The sequence below is a fragment of the Arachis hypogaea genome, chromosome 14 (assembly GCF_003086295.3).
Source record: "Arachis hypogaea cultivar Tifrunner chromosome 14, arahy.Tifrunner.gnm2.J5K5, whole genome shotgun sequence".
NCBI classification, from domain to species: domain Eukaryota; kingdom Viridiplantae; phylum Streptophyta; class Magnoliopsida; order Fabales; family Fabaceae; genus Arachis; species Arachis hypogaea.
Genome location: NC_092049.1, coordinates 63,516,100 through 63,524,907, shown reverse-complemented (window position 1 = coordinate 63,524,907; position 8,808 = coordinate 63,516,100). Strand labels below are relative to the sequence as shown.

Sequence of the window (8,808 nt, the reverse complement as noted above, 5' to 3'; positions counted from 1 at the left end):
TGGCCCCCAAATCACATAGTGCTCTATCGAACATAGTTTCACCTATGGCACAAGGGATGTGAAAACTCCCTGGGTCTCTTCTTTTTGTAGGCAATTCAGGTTGAATAAGGGACTACATTCCTTGTTCATCACTATAGTCTGGCCTCCTTTGGTGAGCTTTTCCTGGGATGAAGTTCCTTCATATACTTGATGAATGCAGGCATTTGTTGAATTGCCTTGATGAATGGTATGTTTACATGTAGAGATGCTAACAAGTCTAGGAACCTTGAGTATATTCTCTTTCCCACAGCACCATTGAGCAGTTGAGGGAAGGGAGCATAGAGCTTCAGCAGCTCTTGTTGTGAGATTTCTGGTTCTTGGTGATCTCTATCCTCCTCCTTTGTTGAGTTGTCTTCAGGTTGTTTGCAAGATTTGCCTTGCTTGTCTTCAGTCTCTTGATCACTCGTAGTGACCATTTTGCAATCTTCCCATATTACTTTCTTTGCTTCTCCTTTGGGGTTTTTCTTCGTGTCACTTGGAAAGCTATCAGTAGGTTTAGGAATCTTCTCAGCTAAATATCCCACCTGGAATTCCAGCTTCCTGATGGACTCTCCCTGGTTCTTAATATTGGCTCACACCTCCTCTTTGAACACCTTATTTTCTTGAATCTCTTGGCATATTCCTTCAAGTAAGGCTTCAATCTTAGAGAGCTTGTCATCAATTGATGAGTGATTCAGAGCAGATGTGCTGTTTTGGTTTTGATAGGCGTGTGGAGAAGTGTTATTGTGGGGGTATTGAGATGTCCTCTGTGTGAACTGCTGGTGAGCTGATTGTTGTTGGAGTTGTAACATCTTTGGTCTTGGTTTTGATCTTGCTCACTTCCCCACCCAAAGTTTGGGTGGTTTCTCATCCAGGGTTGTAGGTCTTGGAGTATGGATCATAGTATTTCCTTGGTGAATTCCCAATGTAGTTGGCTTGCTCCTGACTCCCCTCTGCTTCTTCATTCACTCCTTCTTGGTTGTTGATAAGTGGAGATTGCTGCTACTTGGTTCATCTCCATCTTCTTGGTGAGGTCAGCCAGCTGCTGGGTAATGAGCTTGTTTGGGCCAACAGAGCATCTACATTGTTTAGCTCCATTACTCCTCTTGTGTTCCCTCTTTCAGAAGCATAGAAGTAGTCGTTCTCTGCTACTGTTTCAATAACATCTATGGCTTCCTCAATAGTCTTCTTCTTGTTCAAAGATCCTCCGGATGATGGTCTACGGCCTTCTTTGACTCATAAGAGAGCCCTTCATAGAAAATCGTAGCTGCACCCATTCGTTGACATGTCAGGTGGACACCTCCTTGTTAAGTCCTTGAACCTCTCCCATGCTTCATATAGAGTCTCACCATCTTGTTGCCTGAAAGTTTGACCTCAGCTCTCAGCCTGTTGATTCGTTGAGGAGGGTAAAATCTTGCTAAGAATTTGTTCACCACGTCTTCCCAAGTTGTCAAGCTTTCCCTTGGGAAAGATTCCAGCCACTTGGCTGCTTTGTCCCTAAGTGAGAATGGAAATAGGAGCAGTCTATAGGCGTCAGGGTGAACACCATTAGACTTCACTGTGTCACAAATTCTCAGGAAGGTGGTCAGATGTTGATTGGGGTCTTCTTGAACACCTCCTCCAAATGAACAGTTGTTCTGAACAAGGGTGATGAGTTGTGGTTTAAGTTCAAAGTTGTTGGCATAGATTGTTGGCTTTTGGATGCTACTTCCACAATTGCCTGGGTTTGGATTGATGTAAGACCCAAAACTCTTCTATCCTCCCAGCATGATTTGCTCTACCTCCTCCCCCATGGTTGTGATCCTCTTCTTCATGATGGTTTTCCATGTTGTCTTCCATGTTTGTTTCAAAGAATTCTCTTCTTCCTCAGCACCAACCACTTTCTTTCCTCTTGCCTCCCTCCTTAATCTAAGGAAGGTCCTCTCAGGTTCAGAATCAAGGAAGTTGAAGCCCCACTTCTTCTCCTGTCATACAACCATCAAGTGCAAGCAAGAAAAGATAGGTGCAGAAAGTATTTGTGTCAGAATTACTGTTAGTTGTGGGTGATGCAATATATCAAATAGTTAGTGGGTTAGCAAACAGAATTGGAAATAACAAAGAAAAACAAAAGAGCAGAGGAGGAAGGGAAGAAGTTTAACTAAAACAAAAAATAAATCACTCAAACAGAAAATGAAATTCACAGAAATAAAAATGCTCAATCTAGTGATCTTCCAATTTAATCATTATTGATGCACAATCAATCCCCGGCAACGGGCCATAAACTTGATGCACGGAAAACTTGTCTCACAACAAATCTCCCTTCGGCAAGTGTACCGAATTTGTCGTCAAGTAAAAACTCACAATAGAGTGAGGTCGAATCCCACAGGGATTGATTGATCAAGCAACTTTAATTAGAAGAATGTTCTAGTTGAGCGAATCCAGAATTTGGGTTGAGAGTTGCAGAAGATAAAATGGCGGGAATGTAAATAACAGAAAAGTAAATGCTAGAATTAAAGGACTGGAAGTAAATGACTGAAAATAAATTGCAGAATTGTAAATGGGAATGGGGGATTTGCTCATAAAAGTAAATGGCAGAAATTAAAGAGAATGGGTAAGATCAGAGATGGGGAGTTCATTGGGCTTAGGAGATGTTGCAATTCTCCGGATCAAGTTCATTTTCATCTCTTCCTCAATCAATGCACTCATTGATCTCCTTGGCAATCTTAAGTGATTGAATTACAATTTCTTGCAATTCAATCTCTCAAATCTTGATCAATAGCCAATTCCTTGGTCAATTGCTCATGAGAAGAGATGAAGTATGGTTATGATATACCACATGCATTTCCCAAATCAAGTATTGAGAGGGTTATAGTCACATACCCATCCAAACCCAATTTGGTCCAGCATGAGAAAGCATTTCTAGCTTGATCTCTTCATTCCTCTTTCAAGGTTCAAAAGAGATCCAAGTTTGAATAGCTTCTCTTCCAAGATAACTACTCAATTGGATGAAGATCGAAAGCTTTCAAGTAAAATCAAGAGAAAAGATAGAAGAAGAATAATGAAAATTAGTATTGATCCATCAAATTACAATAGAGCTCCCTAACACAATGAAAGGGGTTTAGTTGTTCATAGCTCTTGAAAATGAGAATAAAGATGGAGAATACATCATAGAACTAGAAATTGCAGAGAAAAATAAAATACAGAGAGTAGTTCTCTTTTTCCAGCCTCCAGAACTCCTTAACAATTCAAAGCTACTCCTATATATACTATTTCTCTCAGCTTCTAGTTGGCTCTTCAAGTCTTGGGCCTTTGGATCTTGAGTTTGAAGCAGTTCTTTTCTTCATTTGGGCTTGGCTTTACTTGCAGAGAGAAAGTGCTAAGTGGGCAGAGACTTTAGCTCAGGGCGTTAGGGGTGTTAACATTTAGTGAAAGTATAAGTTCGAGAACGTTAGTGACACTTAACATTTTCACTAACGTTCCAATGTATCCCTTTGCCTTACGTTAGAGCCCACGTTAACTAGGTTAACGTGGCTTCTAACGTGGCCTTGCCAACCTTCGAGAACGTTAGTGACACTCAACATTGTCACTAACGTTCCAGTGTGCCCCTTTTTGCTTCACGTTAGAGTCCATGTTAACTAGGTTAACGTGGCTTTAACGTGGCCATTCTTAGCCATCCCAAGTTAGTGACAATGTTGAGTGTCACTAACGTTGGCTCATCATTCATTCCTCATCGTTAGCTTTCACGCTAACTAAGTTAACATGGAAGTTAACGTGGCTCCTTGGGGGGGTTGTGTGGTTGCTTCCAACGTTAGCACGATGTTGAGTGTCACTAACGTTGTCGACAACTCTCACTTCTTACGTTAGCTCCCACATTAACCAAGTTAACGTGGGAGTTAATGTGGTGTGTTGCATCCTTAGGCCAACGTTAGTGACAATGTTGAATGTCACTAACGTTGGCTTCTCTTCCCCTTTTAACGTTAGAGGCCACGTTAACTAGGTTAACGTGGGCTCTAACGTGGCCACTCATGAGTGTTTGCCAACGTTAGTGACAATGTTAAGTGTCACTAACGTTGGCTCAACTTCCCTTCTCCACGTTAGAGTTCACGTTAACTTAGTTAACGTGACTCTTAACGTGGGCAATGATGGCTTTGAGAGTGTTATTGGCAATCACTTTTCTCATTATCTTTGCAAGTTACCTCCCTTTCCTTGCTTCCTTTGATCCTGAAATAAGCAATAGAGTGCATCAAAGTTCTAGTCCAAGTCATGGGTAATGCAGCATACAATTTGTCACTAAATTCATACAAAATCCTCATGAAATAATGTAAAATGCACAATGTATGCTTGTATCAAGGTGTAGGTGAATATCTACCCAAAACTAGCTTATTTCCTAAAGAAATACATGAAACTACCCTAAAAATAGTAAAGAAAAGGTCAGTGAAACTGCCAAGATGCCCTGGCATCAACCCACCCATGGCAGAACCCAACCCTACCCCACTCCTATAAATACCCTTCATTCTAACCCTTCATATACACACCTCCCATACACTACAAAACACCCCACGGCCGAGCCCTCCCTCTCCCTCTATCTTTTTAATTTCTTATTCTTCTACTCTATTCTTCTCTTTTCTTTATTTTTGCTCAAGGACGAGCAAAGTTTTAAGTTTGGTGTTGGAAAAGCGCTGCTTTTTTCTTTCCATTACCATTCATGGCACCCAAGGTTGGAGAACCCTCTAGAAAGAGGAAAGGAAAGGCGGTAGCCACCACCTCTAAATCTTGGGAGATGGAAAGATTCATCATCAAAGCCCATCAAGTCCACTTCTATGAAGTAGTGGTAGAGAAGAAAGTGATCCCTGAGGTCCCTTTCACCCTCAAGAAGAATGAGTATCCAGAAATCTGAAGAGAGATCCAGAGAAGAGGTTCGGAAGTCCTAATCAATCCCATCCAAGAGATTGGGATCTTAATGGTGTAAAAGTTCTATGCTAATGCATGGGTTACTAAAAACCATGACACTAGTGTAAACCCAAATCCAAGTAATTGGAGCACCATGGTCCGAGGGAGAATCTTAGATTTTAGCTCGGAAAGTGTGAGGTTGGCGTTCAACTTGCCTCTAATGCAAGGAGATCCACATCCTTACAATAGAAGAGTCAACTTTGATTAGAGACTAAATCAAGTGCTCTCAGACATCTGTGTGGAAGGGGTACATTGGAAAAGTGATTCCCAAGGCAAGCCCATTCAACTAAGAAGGGTTGACCTCAAGCCCATAGCTAGAGGATGGTTGGAATTCATTCAATGTTCCATCATCCTCACTAGCAACCGGTCAGAAGTGACCATTGAAAGGGTCATCATGGTCCATTACATTATGATTGGGAGTGAGGTGAAAGTACATGAGGTGATTCCTCGAGAATTGTACAAAATAGCTGAGAAGCCTTCCACCAATGCAAGGTTGGCATTCCCATACCTCATCTGTCATCTATGCAATTCAGCTAGAATTGTCATAGAAGGAGACATCTCCATTGGGGAGGACAATCCCATCACCAAGAAGAGGATGGAGAAAACTAGAGAGTATGCACAAGAGCCTGTGCATCCACCTCAGCATGAGATCCCTAAGATGCCTCAAGGAATGTATTTTTTCCTCAAAGCTATTAGGATCAATGGCACACTTCTCTTGGAGAACTAAGCACTAACATGGAGCAATTGAGGGTGGAGCACCAAGAGCACTCCATCACCCTCAATGAAATAAGAGAAGACCAAAGATCCGTTAGGAAGATCAAAGGAGTGACACTGAAGAGATCAAGCTTCACATTGGATCCTCAAGAGGAGCACTAGTCGCCACCATTAAAGGTGGATTGGTTCTCTTTATCTTCTTTTCCTATTATTTTTTTTTCTGTTATGTTGTGTTATCTGTTCTCTTATTCTTGTTGCATGATCATTTGTATTGATGTCTTAAAGTTGTAAAATATTCCAAATATCTCTCATCTTGCTTAAAAGAAAATTTTATTTCAAAGAATTGAGAGATACATGAATTTCAAATTTAAAACAAGAATAGTTCAATTATTTTGACGTGGTGTTATTACTTTTGTTTTTTGAATGTATGAATCAACAGTGCATATTTGAAGTTAGAATTTTAGAATGTTGGCTCTTGAAAGATTATTGGTAATCTGAAAAATTCAAAAAATGATTCTTGAAGCAAGAAAAAGCAGCAAAAAGAAAAAGAAAAAGCATGTTGCAAAAGAAAAAAAATATATATGCATGCGAAAAAAAAGGCAAAAAAAATAAAAATAAAAAAATAAATAAAAAGTAGAAAAAGCCAATAGCTCTTTAAACCAAAAGGCAAGAGCAAAAAAAAAAGTCAGTAACCCTTTAAACCAAAAGGCAAGGGTAAAAAGAATCCAAGGCTTTGAGCATCAGTGGTTAGGAAGGCCTAAAGGAATAAAATCCTGGCTTAAGCGGCTCAAACAAGCTGTGCCTAACCATGTGCTTGTGGCATGAAGGTGTCAAGTGAGAAGCTTAAGACAGAGTGGTTAAAGTCGTTATCCAAAGCAAAAAGAGTGTGCTTAAGAACTCTGGACACCTCTATTTGGGGATTCTAGTAAAGCTGAATCACAATCTGAAAGGGTTCACCCAGGTAAAGTGTCTGTGGCATTTATGTATCCGGTGGTAATACTGGAAAAAAATGTGTTTAGGGTCACGGCCAAGACTCTCAAAGCTATTTTCAAGAATAAAAAAGAACTTAACAAGGAGAGTCAATAATATCAACTGGATTCTAAGTTCGTAAATAGACTAACATTTCTGAGTTTCAATGGATACTGAGATGCCAAAACTATTCAGAAGCAAAAAGCTACTAAGTCCCGCTCATCTAATTAAAGCTGAGCTTTATTGGAAACTTTGAAATTTATTGTATCTTACTTTTCTTTTATTCCTACTATGTTTCTAGTTGCTTCGGGACAAGTAACAGTTTAAGTTTGGTGTTGTGATAAGTTGATATTTTATACGCTTTTTGGCATCATTTTTATATAGTTTTTAGTATGTTTTGTTTAGTTTTTATTAATTTTTTATAGTTTTTAGTGTTAAATTCTGCTTTGAGTTTGTGTGTTTTTGTGCAATTTCAGGTATTTCTGGGTGAAATTGAGGAGCTGGAGCAAAAGTCTGATTCAGAGACAGAGAAAGAACTGTAGATGCTGTTTGGATCTGACCACCTTGCACTCAGAACAGCTTTTCTGGAGCTACCAAAGTCCAAATAGAGTGTTCTTAATGGCTATACAAAGATGATTTCTAGAGCTTTCCAGAAATTTTTAATAGTCCATACTTTACTTCGGATTAGAAGGCCCAAAACTAGCATCCAACGCCAGCTTCCTGCCCCCTTCGAAGCATCCAGCGCCCAAAGAGCAGAGACTAGCGTCCCAATGCCTAGAGAGGACCCCCTAGCCAGTGTTCAACGCCCTAGAGGCCTCGTAGCACGTGGATCTCATCAAATCTCACCCCAAACACTCACCAAGTGGGCTCCAGAAGTAGATTTTAGCACCAAAAAGACTATTTTACCCTTACTAGTCATTAGTTTTGTAATTAAAGTAGAAGATCACTCCTTGTTAGGGATCTTCACCTATCTTCAGCCACTTTACACATTTTTACCATTGTATTTTTCTTTCAATATGAGCTTTTAAACCTCCTAGGTTGAGGGGAGGAGCCCTGCTGAGTCCTATGAATTAATAAAAGTATGTTCATCAGTGAATAGGATGATCAGTGACAATCAGCTCTGTTCATCATACTAAGACAGCGTGCCTGACAAACACCCGTGTCTTCCTATGTTTGTGTGAATACGTGACTGGAAAATGCGACCCCCCAACTATGTTTATACATCTCTCAGACGGCTAATCTACGACTTCATTGGGGACTTCTCGGGACACCCGTTCAGCCAATTTCTGGGGAGATTAGGGTCTCTGTGGTAGAGGCTAGAACCCAAAGAAGTAGCATTCTTTGGTCTGAAAGATTCGACCTTGTCTGTGGCGTTTTGAGTAGGATCGCCAGGAGAATGAATTGCTAGAGCTTCACCCTCGTTTAGATTGGATGACCATGGCCAATGGCGTTTGATCTGAAGTAGTGGAGATTAATGACAACGACCAACGGCGTTTATCACATACAGCCTACCATAGAAGAAGTCATTCACAACAAAAGAGCCAATAATACCAGAGTTAATTCAAAAAGATAAAGCAACTCCAATCCTTAACCATATTCCTATTACTGATTCCAATCCAATTCACAAATACCAATTAAGAATAGTTTCCTCTATCTGTCTGACTAGGACCTGCAAGATAACATAGCTTGCTTCAAACCACAATTCTCGTGGGATCAACCCTGACTCGCTCAGGTATTACTTGGATGACCCAGCGCACTTGCTGGTACAACTGTACATAGTGTAGGGATTCGTGCACCAGGGGGTGACGCAAGAAAGGTCCTATAATCTTACACTACACCCAATTCTGACTTTTATGGGGGCAGCATCTTCATTCCTGCCATTGGGGCAAACAACTTTGAGTTGAAACCACAACTAGTCACTCAGGTACAACAGAACTGCTAGTCTCATGGACTTCCACAGGAAGATCCAAACAAATTCATATTTGACTTTCTGCAGATATGTGACACTGTCAAGACTAATGGAGTAGATCCAAAAGTCTACAAGCTCATGCCTTCCCCTTTGCAGTAAGAGACAGAGCAAGGCTGTGGTTGGATTCCCAGCCTAAAGAGAGCCTAGATAGTTGGGAGAAGGTAGTTAATGGATTCTTGACCAAGTTTTTTCCATCTCAAAAGCTGAGC

The 8,808-nt window shown here is 40.6% G+C and overlaps 1 non-coding gene across 1 annotated transcript; it reads left to right on the top strand.

The window, feature by feature from the left end:
• The first annotated feature begins 1,303 nt into the window (after positions 1 to 1,303).
• LOC112745079 (small nucleolar RNA R71) lies at positions 1,304 to 1,406 on the top strand. The gene has a single exon (XR_003173025.1). It is a non-coding gene; the product is annotated as a small nucleolar RNA R71 (small nucleolar RNA).
• Positions 1,407 to 8,808: the final 7,402 nt, after the last annotated feature.